Genomic DNA, 22,649 nt, shown 5'->3' on the forward strand with positions numbered 1-22,649 from the left:
CAAAGTGCTGTACAGAAACCCAGCCTAAAACCCCAAACAGCAAGCAAAGCATGTGAAAGAAGCACGGTGGCTAGGAAAAACTCCCTAGGAAAAACTCCCTAGAAAGGCCAAAAACCTAGGAAGAAACCTAGAGAGGAACCAGGCTATGAGGGGTGGCCACTCCTCTTCTGGCTGTGCAGGGTGGATATTATAACAGAACATGGTCAAGATGTTAAAATGTTCATAAATGACCAGCATGGTCAAATAATAATAATCATAGTAGTTGTCGAGGGTGCAACAAGCACGTCCGGTGAACAGGTCAGGGTTCCATAGCCGCAGGCAGAACAGTTGAAACTGGAGCAGCAGCACGGCCAGGTGGACTGGGGACAGCAAGGAGTCATCATACCAGGTAGTCCTGAGGCATGGTCCTAGGGCTCAGGTCCTCCGAGAGAAAGAGAGAAAGAGAGAATTAGAGAGAGCATATTTAAATACACACAGGACACCGGATAAGACAAGAGAAATACTCCAGATGTAACAGACTGACCCTAGCCCCCGACACATAAACTACTGCAGCATAAATACTGGAGGCTGAGACAGGAGGGATCAGAAGACACTGTGGCCCCATCCGATGATACCCCGGACAGGGCCAAACAGGCAGGATATAACCCCACCCACTTTGCCAAAGCACAGCCCCCACACCACTAGAGGGATGTCTCCAACCACCAACTTACTGTCCTAAGACAAGGCCGAGTATAGCCCACAACGATCTCCGCCATGGTACAACCCAAGGGGGGGGGGCGCCAACCCAGACAGGAAGACCACATCAGTGACTCAACCCACTCAAGTGACGCACCCCTCCCATGGACGGCATGGAAGAACACCAGTAGGCCAGTGACTCAGCCCCTGTAAAAGGGTTAGAGGCAGAGAATCCCAGTGGAAAGAGGGGAACCGGCAAGGCAGAGACAGCAAGGGCGGTTCGTTGCTCCAGCCTTTCCATTCACCTTCACACTCCTGGGCCAGACTATACTTAATCATAGGACCTACTGAAGAGATAAGTCTTCAGTAAAGACTTAAAGGTTGAGACTGAGTCTGCGTCTCTCACATTGGTAGGCAGACCATTCCATAAAAATGGAGCTCTATAGGAGAAAGCCCTACCTCCAGCCGTTTGCTTAGAAATTCTAGGGACAATTAGGAGGCCTGCGTCTTGTGACCGTAGCGTACGTGTAGGTATGTACGGCAGGACCAAATCGGAAAGATAGGTAGGAGCAAGCCCATGTAATGCTTTGTAGGTTAGCAGTAAAACCTTGAAATCAGCCCTTGCCTTAACAGGAAGCCAGTGTAGGGAGGCTAGCACTGGAGTAATATGATCAAATTTTTTGGTTCTAGTCAGGATTCTAGCAGCCGTATTTAGCACTAACTGAAGTTTATTTAGTGCTTTATCCGGGTAGCCGGAAAGTAGAGCATTGCAGTAGTCCAGCCTAGAAGTAACAAAAGCATGGATTAATTTTTCTGCGTCATTTTTGGACAGAAAATTTCTGATTTTTGCAATGTTACGTAGATGGAAAAAAGCTGTCCTTGAAACAGTCTTGATATGTTCTTCAAAAGAGAGATCAGGGTCCAGAGTAACGCCGAGGTCCTTCACAGTTTTATTTGAGACGACTGTACAACCATCCAGATTAATTGTCAGATTCAACAGAAGATCTCTTTGTTTCTTGGGACCTAGAACAAGCATCTCTGTTTTGTCCGAGTTTAAAAGTAGAAAGTTTGCAGCCATCCACTTCTTTATGTCTGAAACACAGGCTTCTAGCGAGGGCAATTTTGGGGCTTCACCATGTTTCATTGAAATGTACAGCTGTGTGTCGTCCGCATAGCAGTGAAATTTAACATTATGTTTTCGAATGACATCCCCAAGAGGTAAAATATATAGTGAAAACAATAGTGGTCCTAAAACGGAACCTTGAGGAACACCGAAATTTACAATTGATTTGTCAGAGGACAAACCATTCACAGAGACAAACTGATATCTTTCCGACAGATAAGATCTAAACCAGGCCAGAACTTGTCCATGTAGACCAATTTGGGTTTCCAATCTCTCCAAAAGAATGTGGTGATCGATGGTATCAAAAGCGGCACTAAGATCTAGGAGCACGAGGACAGATGCAGAGCCTCGGTCTGACGTCATTAAAAGGTCATTTACCACCTTCACAAGTGCAGTCTCAGTGCTATGATGGGGTCTAAAACCAGACTGAAGCGTTTCGTATACATTGTTTGTCTTCAGGAAGGCAGTGAGTTGCTGTGCAACAGCTTTTTCAAAATTTTTGAGAGGAATGTAAGATTCGATATAGGCCGATAGTTTTTTATAATTTCTGGATCAAGATTCGGCTTTTTCAAGAGAGGCTTTATTACTGCCACTTTTAGTGAGCTTGGTACACATCCGGTGGATAGAGAGCCGTTTATTATGTTCAACATAGGAGGGCCAAGCACAGGAAGCAGCTCTTTCAGTAGTTTAGTTGGAATAGGGTCCAGTATGCAGCTTGAGGGTTTGGAGGCCATGATTATTTTCATCATTGCGTCAAGAGATATAGTACTAAAACACTTTAGTATCTCCCTTGATCCTAGGTCCTGGCAGAGTTGTGTAGACTCAGGACAATGGAGCTTTGGAGGAATACCCAGATTTAAAGAGGAGTCTGTAATTTGCTTTCTAATGATCATGATCTTTTCCTCAAAGAAGTTCATAAATGTATTACTGCTGAAGTGAAAGCCATCCTCCATTTGCGAAGGCTGCTTTTTAGTTAGCTTTGCGACAGTATCAAAAATAAATTTCGGATTGTTCCTATTTTCCTCAATTAAGTTGGAAAAATAGGATGATCGAGCAGCAGTGAGGGCTCTTCGATACTGCACGGTACTGTCTTTCCAAGCTAGTCGGAAGACTTCCAGTTTGGTGTGGCGCCATTTCCGTTCCAATTTTCTGGAAGCTTGCTTCAGAGCTCGTGTATTTTCTGTATACCAGGGAGCTAGTTTCTTATGACAGATGTTTTTAGTTTTTAGGGGTGCAACTGCATCTAGGGTATTGCGCAAGGTTAAATTGAGTTCCTCGGTTAGGTGGTTAACTGATTTTTGTCCTCTGACGTCCTTGGGTAGGCAGAGGCAGTCTGGAAGGGCATCAAGGAATCTTTGGGTTGTCTGAGAATTTATAGCACGACTTTTAATGCTCCTTGGTTGGGGTCTGAGCAGATTATTTGTTGCAATTGCAAACGTAATAAAATGGTGGTCCGATAGTCCAGGATTATGAGGAAAAACATTTAGATCCACAACATTTATTCCATGGGACAAAACTAGGTCCAGAGTATGACTGTGGCAGTGAGTAGGTCCAGAGACATGTTGGACAAAACCCACTGAGTCGATGATGGCTCCGAAAGCCTTTTGGAGTGGGTCTGTGGACTTTTCCATGTGAATGTTAAAGTCACCAAAAATTAGAATATTATGCCCAACCTAGATCGAGGCACAGACACGGTCTCAATGGGGAAAGCTGAGCTGACTACGCTGTCTGTGCTAGTGGTAGACTCCACTAAGCTGGCAGGCTGGCTAACAGCCTGCTGCCTGGCCTGCACCCTATTTCATTGTGGAGCTAGAGGAGTTAGAGCCCTGTCTATGTTCGTAGATAAGATGAGAGCACCCCTCCAGCTAGGATGGAGTCCGTCACTCCTCAACAGGCCAGGCTTGGTCCTGTTTGTGGGTGAGTCCCAGAAAGAGGGCCAATTATCTACAAATTCTATATTTTGGGAGGGGCAGAAAACAGTTTTCAACCAGAGATTGATTTGTGAGACTCTGCTGTAGAGCTCATCACTCCCCCTAACTGGGAGGGGGCCAGAGACAATTATGTGGTGGATATGCCATCTGGGTCGTCGTCTTCTCATCAGCTTACACTGGCAGAGGTCCGCACTCTTCTACTGCTTCTGCCTTACTTTTGCCATGAAGATTTGCAAGCAAAAATGTGTCAAAGCAAAGCCATTGCAGGTTAATTAAATTGACAGTGTTTGTTTTAGGATTGTCAAGGGAGCATTTGAAATATTGATGATGTTATAACATGGTCCTGTACTGTAGCCTATGTGCTGTAGCCAACTAGTTGTCAAGCCATACATATCATGAATCAATTTCAATAAACTCAACTGACATCAGCCTTCATGACTGTTTGTTACTTATTAATGACAGAGTTATAGACCTTAAGATGAACGGTTCATTTGTAACCACCCTCAAAGTATATGTGTTCATTGAGGACCTGAGGGCAGAGTTTGTTGAGGATTCATCTGGCCGTCGGTCCAGGCCAACGCCATCTATGAGGACTGCTACCTGCTGGGCACCTCGGTGGCACGGCCCAGCATTACCCGCCGTCAGGTCCAGATAGCACGCCAGGAGGGTGCCCAGTACGTCTCCCATGGTGCCACGGGAAAGGTGAGGGGTCAATCAACAAGGAGAGAGCAGAAAAGAGCCCGGAAAGGCTAATTGAATCCATGAGCATATTGTTTACATTGCTCCAAGTTAATTTTAGAATATTGATTTTGGATGTTTGTCATTGTACAAATTGGCATGTTGACTGCAGGAATGTCCATCAGCGCGGTTGCCAGAGAATTGAATGTTAATTTCTCTACCATAAGCCGCCTCCAACGTCGTTTTAGAGAATTTCTGCACAAACTGTCAGAAAACGTCTCAGGGAAGCTCATCTGCGTGCTCATCGTCCTCACCAGGGTCTTGACCTGACTGCAGTTCGGTGTCGTAACCGACTTCAGTGGGCAAATGCTCAGCTTCGATGGCCACTGGCACTCTGGAGAGGTGTGCTCGTCACGGATAAATCCAGGTTTCAACTGTACCAGGTGTCGTGTGGGCGAGCGGTTTGCTGATGTCAACGTTATGAACAGAGTGCCCCATGGTGGGGTTATTGTATGGGCAGACATAAGCTACGGTCAACGAACACAATTGCATTTTAACGATGTCAATTTTAATGCACAGAGATACCCTGACGAGATCCTGAGGCCCATTGTCATGTCATTCATTCGCCGCCATCACCTCATGTTTCAGAATGATAATGTACGGCCCCATGTTGCAAGGATCTGTACACAATTCCTGGAAGCTGCACATTTCCCAGTTCTTCCATGGCCTGCATGGTTACCAGACATGTCACCCATTGAGCATGATTGGGATGCTCTGGATCGCCGTGTATGACACCGTGTTCCAGTTCCCGCCAATATCCAGCAACTTCGCACAGCCATTGAAGAGGAGTCGGACAACATTCCACAGGCCACAATCAACAGCCAGATCAACTCTATGTGAAGGAGATGTCATGCTGCATGGGGCAAATGGTGGTCACACCAGACACTGACTGGTTTTCTGATCAACGCCCCAACTTTTTTTTAAAGGTATCAGCATATCTCTATTCCCAGTCATGTGAAATTCATGGATTAGGGCCTAATTTCATTTATTTAAATTGACTGAATTCCTTATATGAACTGTAACTCAGTAAAATCTTTGAAATTGTTGCATGTTGCATTTTATATTTTTGTTCAGTGTACATCTAACTTCCTTCATATCGGACATGGAGACATAGAAATGGTATCCACAAGTTCATCTGACTCTGGGGAAGTAGATAAAGGGCCTCATTGCCAAAATCCCTAAGTATCCCTTTAAGCACTTTCCAGACAGGAAGCGGAACTCTGAAGCGGATATCGCAAAAATAGAGCAGATTCCTATTTTCCCGCCTTCGGTAGGCCGCTTTCACGTGCACAAGGACTGCCGACCGCGCCGCCTGGATACAATTCCGCCCCCCCAGCTCCATTGAAAATGAAAGGGAAACTCTGCTGCCGCTTTCTGTCTGGAAAGCCCTTTAGTCAGCCATCAGTGTAACAAAATGCTGTTGGGAGACTGAACTTTGGGGAGATGCAGTGTCCCTGCTCCAACTGTTGATGGAAGCAAATGCCACTTAATTGAGATTTCAACCAACAGTGACTGGTCTCTCACTGGAAGTTTTGTATGCTTTTTCAACCATTGGAAGTGATTTTAACCTTAACTCTTCTTGGATGAGTGAGACTACCTGTCTGATTCCCCGTAATGATCTCTGTCTTTGCTAGTAGTGTTCCTAGTGTTTTGTGACTGAATGGTTATCTGTCTCTTTCAGGGCAATGATCAGATTCGATTCAAGCTCACCTGCCATGCCCTCTACCCTGAGGTCAAAGTGGGTTCTGCCGCATATAACTACAGTACATGACTGTCCTATCATTCAATATTACTTAAGATAATGCACCATACAAAGTGCATGCATAACCCTCCCCCCTCTGTCTGTCTCCCTAAGATTATTGCTCCATGGAGGATCCCTGAGTTCTACAATCGCTTCCGTGGGAGGAAGGCTCTGATGGAGTATGCTGAGGTAACACTTCCACATGGTAGGATCTGGCAGTGAGTGTATGATAGGATCTCTTCATGTTGCCTGGCAATGAGTGTATAACAACCTTTCTATCCACAGTTTTTATGCGAGTAAAGTCATAACGTATAAAAAAAATCACTACAGCTGTGATGGTAACAGCTTGTTTTGATACACTTTCATAAATGCTGAAAGATAATTTGTTCGTTCGACATGGTGGGATCTTTCGGGGTCTATTAAAATCCTTTAAAAATCCACTTCCTTCCATTCTGCAAGCAAACGTGCAATTTTTGGAAAATAAAATAGATGAACTATGCGGAAGATTAAACTACCAACTGGACATTCAAAACAGAACAGCATCGTCTGGTAAGACAAGGGGCGGCGAACTATGTATTTTTGTAAATAACAGCTGGTGCACGATATCAAAGGAAGTCTCGAGCTATTGTTCACCTGAGGTAAAGTAACTAATGATAAGCTGTAGACCACACTATCTACCAAGAGATGCACACAAAGCTCTCCGTCGCCCTCAATTTTGTCAAATCTGACCATAATTCTATCCTCCTGATTCCTGCTTACAAGCTAAAATTAAAGCAGGAAGCACCAGTGACTCAATCAATAAAAAAGTGGTCAGATGAAGCAGATGCTAAGCTACAGGACTGTTTTGCTAGCACAGACTGGAATATGTTCCGGGATTCTTCTGATGGCATTGAGGAGTACACCACATCAGTCATTGGCTTCATCAATAAGTGCATCGATGACGTCGTCCCCACAGTGACCGTTGGCAGCTCGGGGATTTGATCTAGCAACCTTTCGGTTACTGGCCCAACTCTCTGACCACTAGACTACCTACCAATCCTGGACTATCGGATCACCATTATATTACGTTTGCAATCGCAACAAATAATCTGCTCAGACCCAACCAAGGATCATCAAAAGCCGTGCTATAAATTCTCGGACAACCCAAAGATTCCTAGATGCCCTTCCAGACTCCCTACACCTACCCAAGGACATCAGAGTACAAAAATGAGTTAACCACCTAACTGAGGAAATAAATGTAACCTTGCATAATACCCTAGATGTAGTCGCACCCCTAAAAACAAAAAACATTTGTCATATGAAACTAACTCCCTGGTATACAGAAAATACTAAATCCCTGAAGCAAGCTTCCAGAAAATTGGAATGGAAATGGCGCTACACCAAACTTCTTCAGCCTCCTGAGGTTGAAGAGGCACTGTTGCGCCTTCTCACCACGCTGTCTGTGTGGGTGGACCATTTCAGTTTGTCCGTGATGTGTACGCAGAGGAACTTAAAACTTTCCACCTTCTCCACTACTGTCCCATCGATGTGGATGGGGGTTACTCCCTCTGCTGTTTCCTAAAGTCCACAACCATCTCCTTGGTTTTGTTGACGTTGAGTGAGAGATTAGCTTGGAAAGACAGTACTGTGCAGTATCGAAGATACTCACTGCTGCTCGATCATCCTATTTTTCCAACTTAATTGATGAGAATAAGAACAATCCAAAATGTATTTTTTATACTGTCGCAAAGCTAGCTAAAAAGCAGCATTCCCCAAGAGAGAATGCCTTTCACTTCAGCAGTGATAAATTCATGAACTTCTTTAACAAAAAGGATCATGATCATTAGAAAGCAAATTACGGACTCCTCTTTAAATATGCGTATTTCTCCAAAGCTCAGTCGTCCTGTGTCTGCACAAAACTGCCAAGGCCAAGCATCAAGGGAGACACTCAAGTTTTTTAATACTATATCTCTTGACACATTGATGAAAATAGTCTTGGCCTCTAAACCTTCAAGCTGCATACTGGACCCTATTCCAACTAAACCACTGAACGAGCTGCTTCCTGTGCTTGGCCCTCCTATGTTGAATATAATAAACGGCACCCTATCCACCGGATGTGTACCAAACTCACTAAAAGTGGCAGTAATAAAGCCTGTCTTGAAAAAGCCAAACCTTGACCCAGAACATATAAAAAAAAATATCGGCCTATATCGAATCGCCTATCCCTCTCAAAATATTTTGAAAAAGCTGTTGCCTTCCTGAAGACAAACAATGTATACGAAACACTTCAGTCTGGTCTTAGACCCCATCATAGCACAGACTGCACTCGTGAAGGTGGTAAATTACCTTTTAATGGCGTCAGACCAAGGCTCTGCATTTGTCCTCGTGCTGCTAGACCTTAGTGCTGCTTTTGATACCATCGATCACCACATTCTTTTGGAGAAATTGGAAACCCAAATTGGTCTACACGGACAAGTTCTGGCCTGGTTTAGATCTTATGTCGGAAAGATATCAGTTTGTCTCTGTGGATGGTTTGTCCTCTGTCAACTGTAAATTTCGGTGTTCCTCAAGGTTCCGTTTTAGAACCACGATTGTTTTCACTATATATTTGACCTCTTGGTGATGTCATTCGGAAACATAATGTTAACTTTTACTGTTCACTGCTATGCGGACGATTCACAGCTGTACATTTCAATGAAACACGGTGAAGCCCCAAAATTGCCCTCTCTGAAAGCCTGTGTTTCAGACAAAAGGAAGTGAATGGCGGAAAATATTTGATCTTTTAAACTCGGACAAAACAGAGATGCAAGTTCTAGGTCCCAAGAAACAAAGAGATCTTCTGTTGGATCTGACAATTAATCTTGATGGTTGTACAGTCATCTCATATAAAACTATGAAGGACCTTGGCGTTACTCTGGACCCTGATCTCTTTTTTGACGAACATATCAAGAATATTTCAAGGACAGCATTTTTCCATCTTCGGTACATTGCAAAAATCTGAAACTTTCTGTCCAAAAATGATGCAGAAAAATGAATCCTTGCTTTTGTCACTTCTAGATTAGACTACTGCAATGCTCTACTTTCCAGCTACCTGGATAAAGCACTAAATAAACTTCAGTTAGTGCTAAACACGGCTGCTAGAATCTTGACGAGAACCAACATTTAAAAAAAAGATTTGTCATTTAGCAGACGCTCTTATCCAGAGCGACTTACAGTAGTGAATGCATACATTTCATGCATTTTTTTAAAATTTAATTTTACATATATATTTTTTTTTGTACTGGCCCCCCGTGGGAATCTAATCCACAACCCTGGCGTTGCACACACCATGCTGGCGTTGCAAACACCATGCTCTACCAACTGAGCCACAGGGAAGACTATCATATTACTCCAGTGCTAGCCTCTCTACACTGGCTTCCTGTTAAAGCTAGGGCTGATTTCAAGGTTTTACTGTTAACATACAAAGCATTACATGCGTTTGCCCCTACCTATCTTTCCGATTTGGTCCTGCCGTACATACCTACACGTACGCTACGGTCACAAGACGCAGGTCTCCTTACTGTCCCTAGAATTTCTACGCAAACAGCTGGAGGCAGGGCTTTCTTCTATAGAGCTCAATTTTTACGGAATGGCCTGCCTTTCCGTGTGAGAGACGCAAACTCGGACTCGACCTTTAAGTCTTTATTGAAGACTCATCTCTTCAGTAGGTCCTATGATTGAGTGTAGTCTGGCCCAGGGGTGTGAAGGTGAACGGAAAGGCACTGTAGCAACGAACCGCCCTTGCTGTCTCTGCCTGGCCGGCTCCCCTCTCTGCACTGGGATTCACTGCCTCTAACCCTAACCCTGCCTCTAACTCACTGGCTTACTGGTGTTCTTCCATGCCGTCCCTAGGAGGGGTGTGTCACTTGAGTGGGTTGAGTCACTGATGTGATCTTCCTGTTTGGGTAGGCGCCCCCCTCGGGTTTGTGCCGTGGGGGAGATCTTCGTGGGCTATACTCGGCCTTGTCTCAGGGTAGTAGGTTGGGTGGTTGAAGATATCCCTCTAGTGGAGTGGGGGCTGTGCCTTGGCAAAATAGGTGCTCCCTCTAATTCTCTCTCTCTCTTCTCTTGGAGGACCTGAGCCCTAGGACCATGCCTCAGGACTACCTGGCCTGATGACTCCTTGCTGTCCCCAGTCCACCTGGTCATACTGCTGCTCCAGTTTCAACTGTTCTGCCTGCGGCTATGCAACCCTGACCTGTTCACTGGACTTGCTACCTTGTCCCGGACCTGCTGTTTTGGACTCTCTCGCTACCGCACCTGCTGTCTCTAACTCTGAATGATCGGTTATGAAAAGCCAACTGACATTTACTGCTGAGGTGTTGAACTGTTGCACCCTCTACAACCACTGTGATTATTATTATCTGACCCTGCTGTTCATCTATGAACGTTTGAACATCTTGGCCATGTTCTGTTATAATCTCCACCTGGCACAACCAGAAGAGGACTGGCCAACCCTCAGAGCCTGGTTCTTCTCTAGGTTTCTTCCTAGGTTCTGGCCTTTCTAGGGAGTTTTTCCTAGCCACTGTGCTTCTACATCTGCATTGCTTGTTGGTTGGGATTTCAGGCTGGGTTTCTGTACAGCACTTTTTGACAGCGGCTGATGTAAAAAGGGCTTTATAAATACATTTGATTGATTGATTGATTGGAGCTTCCTGCCATCCAGGACCTCTGTACCAGGTGGCATCAGAGGAAGGCCCTAAAACAACCAAAATGTCAGTATAGAGACAAAGTGGAGTCGCAATTCAACGGCTCAGACACAAGACGTATGTGGCAGGGTTTACAGACAATCACGGACTACAAAATGAAAACCAGCCACGTCACGGACACCGACGTCTTGCTTCCAGATAAACTAAACACCTTCTTTCCCCGCTTTGAGGATAGTACTGTACAGTGCCACGAGGTGGCCCGCTACCAAGGACTGTGGGCTCTCCTTCTCCGTGGCCAACGTGAGTAAGACATTTAAACATGTTAACTCTCGCAAGGCTGCCGGCCCAGACGGCATCCCTAGCCGCGTCCTCAGAGCATGCGCAGACTAGCTGGCTGGTGTGTTTACGGACATATTCAATCTCTCCCGATCCCAGTCTGTTGTCCCCACATGCTTCAAAATGGCCACCATTGTTCCTGTACCCAAGAAGGCAAAGATAACTGAACTAAATGACTATCGCCCAGTGGCACTCACTTCTGTCATCATGAAGTGCTTTGAGAGACTAGTCAAGGACCATATCACCTCCACCTTACCTGTCACAATAGACCCACTTCAATTTGCTTACCGCCCCAATAGGTCCACAGATGATGCAATCGCCATAACACTGCACACTGCCCTAAAACATCTGGACAAGAGGAATACCTATGTAAGAATGCTGGTCATGGACTATAGCTCAGTATTCAACACCATAGTACCCTCAAGCTCATCATTAAGCTAGAGGCCCTGGGTCTCAACCCCGACCTGTGAAATTGTGTCCTGGACTTCCTGACGGGCCTCCCCCAGGTGGTGAAGGTAGGAAACAACATCTCCACTTCGCTGATCCTCAACACTGGGGCCCCACAAGGGTGCATGCTCAGCCCCCTCCTGTACTCCCTGTTCACCCATGACTGCAGGGTCATGCACGCCTCCAAATCAATCATCAAGTTTGCAGATGACACAACAGTAGTGGGCTTGATTACCAACAATCACGAGACAGCCTACAGGGAGGGAATATGTGGTGTCAGCAAAACAACCTCTCACTCAACATCAACAAAACAAAGGAGATAATCGTGGACTTCAGGAAATAGCAGAGGGAGCACCCCCCCATCCACATCGACGGGACAGCAGTGGAGAAGGTGGAAAGTTTTAAGTTCCTTGGTGTACACATCACGGACAAACTGAAATGGTCTACCCACACAGACAGTGTGGTGAAGAAGGCACAACAGTGCCTCTTCAACCTCAGAAGGTTGAAGAAATTTGGCTTGTCACCTAAAACCCTCACAAACCTTTACAGATGCACAATTGAGAGCATCCTGTCGGGCTGCATCACCGCCTGATATGGCAACTGTACCGCCCACAACCACAAGGCTCTCCAGAGGGTGGTGCGGTCTGTACAACGCATCACTGGGGGCAAACTACCTGCCCTCCAGGACACCAACAGCACCCGATGTCACAGGAAGGCCAAAAAGATAATGAAGGACAACAACCACCCGAGCCACTCCCTGTTCACCCCGTTACCATCCAGAAGGCGAGGTCAGTACAGGTGCATCAAAGCTGGGACCGAAAGACTGAAAAACAGCTTCTATCTCAAGGCCATCAGTCTGTTAAACAGCCATCACTAACACAGAGAGGCTGCTGCCTACATACAGACTAAAATCATTGGCCACTTTAATAAATGGATCACTAGTCACTTTAATAATGTCACTTTAATAATGTTTACATATCTTGCATTACTCATCTCATATGTATATACTGTATCTTATACCATCTATTGCATCTTGCCTATGCCGCTCGGTCATCGCTCATCCATATATTTATATGTACATATTCTTATTCCATCCCTTTATATTTGTGTGCATAAGGTAGTTGTTGTGGAATTGTTTGATTACTTGTTGATATTACTGCACTGTTGGAACTAGAAGCACAAGCATTTCGCTACACACGCATTAACATCTGCTAACCAATACAATTTGATTTGATTTATCGAAACAAACTTGGAGTCACGCAATGATATGACGTCTTGGGGAAACCATGCAGTTCACACTACAGATTAAATAAATTATGATGAATGAACATCACAGGGTGGTGAAAGTTTAAGGTGATGGGCTTGATGCTCGTTTCCAAAAAAACATTGAGGATCTTATTCTGGTGACATGATGATCGATGCTTGAAAAAAAATGCTTGTCCATAATCTGCGAGCTGTTGGCTAGAGCGCCAAAACCAGAGTAGGCACATTTGCTATTTAACGCAAAAGTTTTTGACAAATCTATCAGTAGAGTTGAAAACGCGATGGAAACACATTTTTCTAGGGGGGGGGGGAGGGAATTTAACTGCAAAAGTTACAGCACAGCCTTTAATCTGCAACATGTCAATTAGATGGAAAAACACATGTGGTTTTTGTGCAGATTTTAGAATATTTGCAAAAAACTATTGTCTCCAATTGGGTGGAAACCAAGCTAGTGAGTATATAATCGGATCTCTTCGTGTGAGTGTGTTGTTCTCTATCCTGCCCACTAGATGGGGATCATGCTATTTCATTGAGCTGAAAGTCCCCTGTGTGCGTCTCACTAAGTTGCCACTTTTTTCAAGCTTTTCTCCCTTCCTATAACTTGATTCTACAGCATTGAAGTTTAATAAATACAGGAAGGACCTGATTTTATGTAGAATCATCAATAACAACTGTGAAAGAACAGCTGGAGGCGATCTGATTGGTTTATCTGGTCAGAACTTTGCAGATAATGTATTGCACAGAGCGGACAGAGTTGCCCTGTTGTCATTGACTCTTCTCTGGCCTTTTCATCACCCCCAGAAACATATAGGTACAGGCACAGATATCCCTGTGCCTGTCAACCCTAAAGCACCCTGGAGCATGGATGCCAACCTCATGCACATCAGGTGAGAAGAACACCAACTATACTCGCAATACTTCATGGTCAAATGAAGGTTGAAGAAAATAAAGTCTTACATTCTTCTACAAGAAAAGTTAGTAACTTTGGGCAGAAATTTCTGACGTCCCTTTTTTGTAATTTTCTACCACGTTAGCTATATCCTGTAGAATGACAAAGGGAATGAATGTTTTCACCAGCAACCCTCTCATTGTCTGTTTTAATAGCTACGAGTCTGGAATACTGGAAAATCCCAAGGTAAGATCTTGATCCTAATACAGTGTCAAAAACCCAACACCATCACAATGGTGAATAATGCATGAATGAGCAGGCGGAGTAATCACACAGGACGTTGATGGCACTTAACCCAACACAGCTCACCTCACCATTTGCCCCAGTGCCATATTGAACCGGTTGTTACTCTCACAACCTCCTGCTGTCTCTAAATCAGAAGAGGGAGCTCCTCAAGAGTAGCAGGATGGGATACACTGGTCCTAGGTTCACATATTGTCAGCTAATCTATGTCATTGACCATACAGTATCTATCCAATCATTTGTCCTTCTTCTCGTAATCAACACTTCTCTCAAGTCAACCTGCCTGGTGGTTAAAGATCATCCCTGTTTCATGTTCATTTTGTTAACAGTATAGATATGACTGTTTTATCATTGTGTTGTAATTTGTACAAAGCAATAGCTGATAGGAGAGTCCATTGATATATAGTTAACATAGTGGAGAGCACAGAGTCCCCCCAATATCTTTCATTAGCTCCAGCACAGACAAACCAAACCCGGAGCCCACAGTGGGACAGAAATGGTTTGATCTCTTACGGGGGTCAGGGGTCATGGTGCTACATGAAGGTCACCCTTGACGACCCAAACCTCATCCTTCCTTATTGTCTCTTCTCACCCTTGCCAGGCCTGGGAAGAGCCTGGGACACACAGACACTGACTTGTCGTCAAACTGCTCGCGTAATTCCCGATTTCATGGGAGCCGGGGGAAGGGTTAGGGTGGAGCGCCCAGCTGGGTCTCCTGGGTCCCCCCGACTCTTGGGGGACCATTGTCCCTGGTTGCGCTGCCGCAGGCTGCAACGTGGGAGGGACCCATTTCACCGTGACACCAGAATGTCACCAGTAACAGTAAAGTACAAAGGCGGCAGGCAGACAGATGAGCGTCCCGGTGGACGGGGTGTCAGAGAGGCGAGGGAGTGGAGGGGCAGAACTGTAACACTGGCTTTTCTCTCTTCACGGCTCACCCTGTGGAGAAATGCAGCCTGAAATAAATAACTCAATAGCATAGCGGTGTATAGTATGACAATACTGTGTAATTGATTTAATTCATGGGTTTAGTCCCATTTATGTTCACAATGAATTTATCAATGGAATTAAATACGATGAAATATTTATGGTGGGGGAGATAAAAGTGGTAAAGGGATTTGAATACATTAAGCAGGGCGTGTTATGGATCCTTGTAAATTGAACAGTGTAATAATTCAGTAATTTGCATGTATTGTGCCCAGTTTCTGCTCCCGTATGAGATTATGCATTGTTAGAAGTGCACTAACGGATCGTTAGTGAAATTCCCACGAGAGAGTAACAGTTAATGTGATTGGATGTTAATTATTTGACTAGGCTAGCTATATTTGACATTGTGTTGTGATTTTGCTGAACACTAGCTGGTTTAATTTTGGGCAGTGAAACGAGGCTACTCAGGTGAGAAAAAAACCTCACCCAAATGTATAACCCCCCCCTCGTCGGCATTGCGCGTACCCCCACCCAAGTTTGGGAATACCTGCTGTAGACAGATAATGTAACTGGGTCTGTGAGTTAGACATGACAAATAGTACACACATATCAGATGTAATACATTCTCTCATCTCAATGTGCCATGTTTGCAAATGGAATTTTAAAGACAAGGCCAGACTTGAGACATGGTTATTTAGGTGTCAATTCCAAACCAGTGGGCCAGATTTTTTTGTTGTTCCCCCCCCCCACCTCTGTCTTTTCTTTGGACCCCATTGGACTCGATTGAAATGCAATGAGGCAGCTAACATGTGGAAAGATAGAAATTTACTTGCTTTAAGTTCATGCTTCCACAACAATATGGCAGGACTGGACAGCGACATGATTTCAGCGCTTCATGCCTCATTTGCCACCAATTCGCTCCCTCTTTCTCTTGCTTCATTTCTACCTTTTCCTCTCTTTCAGGGCCAGAGGCTTTGGGACAGGTCCACCTGCGGGGGATGGGAATTTAAATGCATTGATCTCTAGGCACTGTTAACTATTCCCTCGCTTTCCATTTATCTTTCTCTCAATTTCATTCACTCGCATTTCGTGAGCATGCATGTTTGAATTGATATTCCATGTGATGTTTCTGTTTAAGTTCTGTAGGTAAGAAGGATATCACATCTTTATCATAGTGAACTCTAGCTGGCAGAAACAATGTCTCTTCATTGGTTAGGATTGTGCAGGCTTTAAACCGCTGTAGTAGGTAAGGAAACTAGGCCACTATAGTAACCACACAACTATAGATACCATACCCACTGTCACAGAGCTAGGCCTAATCAGTCTTTGGTTCATGCCATCTTCCTTGGTTCTGTCCACTTTAAGACTATGCATTAAATGGGTTTTTAATGGAGTCATTTTGCCCCACTCGTCCTTCCTCTCATTTTGTCGTCGTCTTGGGCGCTGAGGCAGAAAATAAAAGGGAGAGATGGGAGCCTTCAAAGTCAATTTTGGTGTTTAGTTAAAAGGAAAGAAGCGATTGCACACGTCGGGAAAGGTGTGCAATCTCTTTCTGCGGCTGAGAGAGATTAGTTATTGTATGCTGATTTTTTTTTGTCTGGTAAAGGTTTCCATTTAAATGCACCCAGTGGTTATTTTGCATAGTTCCCCTGCAATTTACCTCAGCTCAGGGGACATTGGCCATCGTCTGGTTGTAATGTGAGGTAATTTGCAGGGGTGTCAACCCGATTATTCATGTCCTTATCCACCAACTCCCCCAACTGGAAAGCGACAGCTCCTACAACTTCATAGTGCTCTCAGGATAGGAGGTGTGGATTGTTGTTGTGCGGTTACCTTTTAAGATGACTTCATCTGAAAATAAATAAAAGAGAAATTGTCAGTCAGAAAGTCCAGAAGATGTAGAGAAGTGTATGGGGAGGCTGGTTGACAGAATTGGGAGATTTATTCTGACTTTCCAGACAGCTGGTGAATATTGAGTGTTGCAGTCGCTTGAGTACATCCTGTCATAGTAGCAGGTGTCATCTTTTTAGTGAATTTGGGTCCTCTCCCTCTCTCTCCCTGCGGTGAAGGGCCACGTAGGGAAAATGAAACCAAATAGAGAAAAATAGGACATTTGATGTCTTTTTCTCTCAAATCGACAGCATTTTAACATGTATTTTTTCCATCTTTCAGGAGTACATTATAAAATATACGAATCCCTTTGGCCCAGCAGTCTAGGGGGGGGATGGATACGAGACCCGTAACATAAATCATGCAAATTATTATAGTGATAAAGAACAGAGAGAACCAAAAACCACAGACAACTGAAATCTACCGTCAAACTCAAAAGGTTTAATTTAAACACACGGTAATGGGGTGTGAGAAAAGGGGCTGAGTTGTACCCAAGCAAAGAAACAATAATCGAAAACACCCCTAAGCTAGACTAGCCTATTTCCACAACAGCTAGCTAACTAACCAAAAATACAGAGGGTGGTCCGCCCAGTTCTAACTAGGGTACTTAGACAAAGTATTCCTACGGGTAATGTATGCCCATGGGCGACTTGTCTTGGTACCCCCTTTCCTCACCAAACAAACAAACAGTCAACACTTTAACAAAAACAATACTCACAGGTGGGATGGACAAAGTGACATGTAGTTTCAAAACAAAAGAGATCAACACAGAGATGTAGAGCTAGGGACAGAGAGAGAGCTTGAACACAGAGAGATTGAGAGAATGAACACAAAGATTGATCTAGGAAGAAAACAACTGACTGGGTTTTTAAACCAAGGGAAAGGGGCTGTGATAGGTTGAGGGAAAAGGAACAGGTGTCTTCTGATTGGGGACTGATTGATGACTGATTGGGGAGTGATGATTGTCACCTGTGAGGGGAGAAGGAGAGACAAGAAACACACACCGGATACATACACAGGATACCTGTATCCGTAACACATGACCAAAAGTATGTGGACACCCCTTCAAATTAGGGGATTCGGCTATTTCAACTACACCCGTTACTGACGGGCGTATAAAATCGAACACACAGCCATGCAATCTCCATAGACAACATTGGCAGTAGAATGACCCCTACTGAAGCGCTCAGTGACTTTTAACGTGGCACTGTCATAGGATGCCACCTTTTCAAAAAGGTAGTTTCTCCCCTGCTAGAGCTGCCCCGGTCATCTGTAAGTGCTGTTATTGTGAAGTGGACACGTCTAGCAGCAACAATGGCTCAGCCGCAACGTGGTAGGCCACACAAGCTCACAGAACGGGACTGCTGAGTGCTGAAGCGCATAGCGCATAAAAATCATCTGTCTTCGGTTGCAACACTCACTACCGAGTTCCAAACTGCCTCTGGAAGCAACGTCAGCACAAGAACTGTTAGTCGGGAGCTTCATGAAATGGGTTTTCATAACCGAGCAGCCTCACACAAACCTAAGATCATCATATACAATGCCAAGCGTCGGCTGGAGTGGTGTAAAACTTCCAGCCATTGAACTCTGGAGTGATGAATCACGCTTCACCATCTGGCAGTCCAACAGACTAATCTGGGTTTGGCGGATGCCAGGAGAACGCTACCTGCACCAATGCATAGTGCCAACTGTAAGGTTTGGTGGAGAAGGAATAATGGTCTGGGGTGGTATTTCATGATTCGGGCAAGGCCCCTTAGTTCCAGTGAAGGGAAATCTTAATGCTACACTATATAATGACATTCTAGACGATTCTGTGCTTCCAACATTGTGGCATCAGTTTGGGGAAGGCCCTTTCCTGTTTCAGCATGAAAATGCCCCTTGCACAAAGCGAGGTCCATACAGAAATGGTTTGTCGAGATCTGTGTGGAAGAACTTGACTGGCCTGCATGACCTCACTAATGCTCTTGTGGCTGAATGGAAGCAAGTCCCTGCAGCAATGTTCCAACATCTAGGGGAAAGCCTTCCCAGAAGAGTGGAGACTGTTATTGCAGAAAAGGGGGGGATCAACTCCATATTAATGCCCATGATTTTGGAATGAGATGTTCGACGAGCAGGTGTCCACATACTTTTGGCCATGTAGTGTATTTAGTCCCATAGTTGACTGACTGTGTCTGCTATGTTCTCAACTGAATCTTCTCGTGGTCACATACTAAGTTAAATGAAGAGCATCAAATGTCCCAGTAAAATGTGAATGTTATTTTGTGTGTATTACAGAGCCATGTGCCAGCGGACCTGTATCTGATGACCAAGAACCCAGAGGACGCCCCCAACAGCCCAGATGGCTGGAGATGGAGTTTAAAAAAGCTGTACGCTAGGCTTGGCCGGTATTTTTTATTTTTTTATTTCACCTTTATTTAACCAGGTAGGCCATTTACAACTGCGACCTGGCCAAGATAAAGCATAGCGGTGCGACAAAAACAACACAGAGTTACACATGGGATAAACAAACGTACAGTCAAAAACACAATAAAAAAATCTATGTACAGTGTGTGCAAATGTAGCAAGGTTAGGAAGGTAAGGCAATGAATAGGCCATGGTGGCAAAATAATTGCAATTTAGCATTAACACTGGAGTGATGGATGTGCAGATGATGATGTGCAAGTAGAGATACTGCAAAATAGCAAAATAAATAAATAACAATATGGGGATGAGGTAGTTGGGTGTGCTATTTACAGATGGGCTGTGTACAGGTACTGTAAGCTGCTCTGACTGCTGATGCTTAAAGTTAGAGAGGGAGATATACGTCTCCAGCTTCAGTGATTTTTGCAATTCGTTCCAGTCATTGGCAGCAGAGAACTGGAAGGAAAGGCAGCCAAATGAGGTGTTGGCTTTGAGGATGACCAGTGAAATATACCTGCTGGAGCGTGTGCTACGGGTGGGTGTTGCTATGGAGACCTGTGAGCTGAGATAACAAAGACTTATAGATGACCTGGAGCCAGTGGGTTTGGCGACGAGGGCCAGTCAACGAGAGCATACAGGTCGCAGTGGTGGGTAGTATATGGGGATTTGGTGACAAAACGAATGGCACTGGGATAGACTACATCCAATTTGCTGAGTAGAGTGTTGGAGGCTATTTTGTAAATTACATCGCCGAAGTCAAGGATCGGTTGGATAGTCAGTTTTACAAGGGTATGTTTAGCAGCATGAGTGAAGGAGGCTTTGTTGCGAAATAGGAAGCCGATTCTAGATTTAATTTTGGATTGGAGATGCTTAATGTGAGTCTGGAAGGAGAGTTTACAGTCTAACCAGACACCTAGGTATTTGTAGTTGTCCACATATTCTAAGTCAGAACCGTCCAGAGTAATGATGCTAGGCGGGCGAGCAGGTGCGGGCAGCAATCGGTTGAAGAGCATGCATTTCGTTTTACTAGCATTTAAGAGCAGTTGGAGGCCACGGAAGGAGTATTGTATGGCATTGAAGCTCGTTTGGAGGTTTGTTAACAGTGTCCAAGGAAGGGCCAGATGTATACAGAATGGTGTCATCTGTGTAGAGGTGGATCAGAGAATCACCAGCAGCAAGAGCGATATCATTGATATATACAGAGAAAAGAGTAGGCCCGAGAATTGAACCCTGTGGCACCCCCGTAGAGACTGCCAGAGGTCCGGACAACAGGCCCTCCGATTTGACACACTGAACTCTGTCTGCGAAGTAGTTGGTGAACCAGTCATTTTAGAAACCAAGGCTATTGAGTCTGCCGATAAGAATACGGTGATTGACAGAGTCGGAAGCCTTGGCCAGGTCGATGAAAACGGCTGCAAGGTACTGTCTTTTATCTATTGCGGGTTATGATATTGTTTAGGACCTTGAGCGTGGCTGAGGTGCACCCATGACCAGCTCGGAAACCAGATTGCATAGTGGAGAAGGTACGGTGGGATTCGAAATGGTCGGTGATCTGTTTGTTAACTTGGCTTTCGAAGACTTTAGAAAGTATGTAACAGCTTGGGTCTAGAGTGTCTCCCCCTTAGAAGAGGGGGATGACCGCGGCAGCTTTCCAATCTTTAGGGATCTCAGACAATATGAAAGAGAGGTTGAACAGGCTAGTAATAAGGGTTGCAACAATTTTGGTGGTTAATATTAGAAAGAGAGGGTCCAGATTGTCTAGCCCAGCTGATTTGTAGGGATCCAGATTTTGCAGCTCTTTCAGAACATCAGCTACCTGGATTTGGGTGAAGGAGAAGAGGGGGGCGGGGCTTGGGCAAGTAGCTGCGGGGGGTGCAGAGCTGTTGGCCGGGGTAGGGGTAGCCAGGTGGAAAGCATGGCCAGCCATTGAAAAATGCTTATTGAAATTCTAGATGATCGTAGATTTATCGGTGGTGACAGTATTTCCTAGCCTCAGGGCAGTGGGCAGCTGGGAGGAGATGCTCTTATTCTCCATGGACTTTACGGTCCCAACACTTTTTGGAATTAGTGCTACAGGATGCAAATTTCTGTTTGAAAAAGCTAGCCTTAGCTTTCCTAACTGACTGTATATTGGTTCCTGACTTCCCTGAAAAGTTTCATATTGCGGGGGCTATTCGATGCTAATGCAGTACGCCACAGGATGTTTTTGTGCTGGTCAAGGGCAGTCAGGTCTGGAGTGAACCAAGGGCTATATCTGTTCTTAGTTCTACATTTTTTGAAAGGGGCATGCTTATTTAAGATGGTGAGGAAATCACTTTTAAAGAACGACCAGGCATCCTCAACTGACGGAATGAGGTCAATATCCTTCCAGGATACCCGGGCCAGGATAATTAGAAAGGCCTGCTCGCAGAAGTGTTTCAGGGAGCATTTGACAGTGACTAGGGGTGGTCGTTTGACCACGGACCCATAGCGGATGCAGGCAATGAGGCAGTGATCGCTGAGATCCTGATTGAAAACAGCAGAGGTGTATTTGGAGGGCAAGTTGGTCAGGATAATATCTATGATGGTGCCCATGTTTACGGATTTAAGGTTGTACCTGGTGGTTTCCTTGATAATTTGTGTGAGATTGAGGGCATCTAGCTTAGATTGTAGGACTGCTGGGGTGTTAAGCATATCCCAGTTTAGGTCACCTAACAGAAAGAGCTCTGAAGATAGATGGGGGGCAATCAATTCACATATGGTGTATAGGGCACAGCTGGGAGCTGAGGGGGGTCTATAACAGGCAGCAACAGTGAGAGACTTATTTCTGGAGAGATTCCTTTTTAAAATTAGAAGCTCGAACTGTTTGGGCATAGACCTAGAAAGTATGACAGAACTTTGCAAGCTATCTCTGCAGTAGATTGCAACTCCTCCCCCTTTGGCAGTTCTATCTTGATGGAAAATGTTGTAGTTGGGTATGGAAATCTCAGAATTTTTGGTGGCCTTCCTAAGCCAGGATTCAGACACTGCAAGGACATCAGGGTTGGCGGAGTACGCTAATACAGTGAGTAAAACAAACTTAGGGAGGAGGCTTCTGATAACATGCATGAAACCAAGGCTTTTTCGATTACAGTAGTCAACAAATGAGAGTGCCTGGGGACACGCAGAGCCTGGGCTAACCTCCACATCACCCGAGGAACAGAGGAGGAGTAGGATGAGGGTACGGCTAAAGGCTAGCAAAACTGGTCGTCTAGTGCGTTGGGGACAGAGAATAAAAGGAGCCGATTTCTGGGCGTGGTAGAATAGATTCAAGGCATAATGTACAGACAGGGGTATGGTG

At 44.9% G+C, this 22,649-nt stretch overlaps 1 pseudogene; it reads left to right on the forward strand.

The window, feature by feature from the left end:
• Positions 1-22,649, forward strand: part of LOC106567012 (argininosuccinate synthase-like) — a 55,368-nt pseudogene that overhangs the window by 6,272 nt on the left and 26,447 nt on the right.

This window comes from Salmo salar, chromosome ssa01 (assembly GCF_905237065.1).
Source record: "Salmo salar chromosome ssa01, Ssal_v3.1, whole genome shotgun sequence".
NCBI lineage: Eukaryota > Metazoa > Chordata > Actinopteri > Salmoniformes > Salmonidae > Salmo > Salmo salar.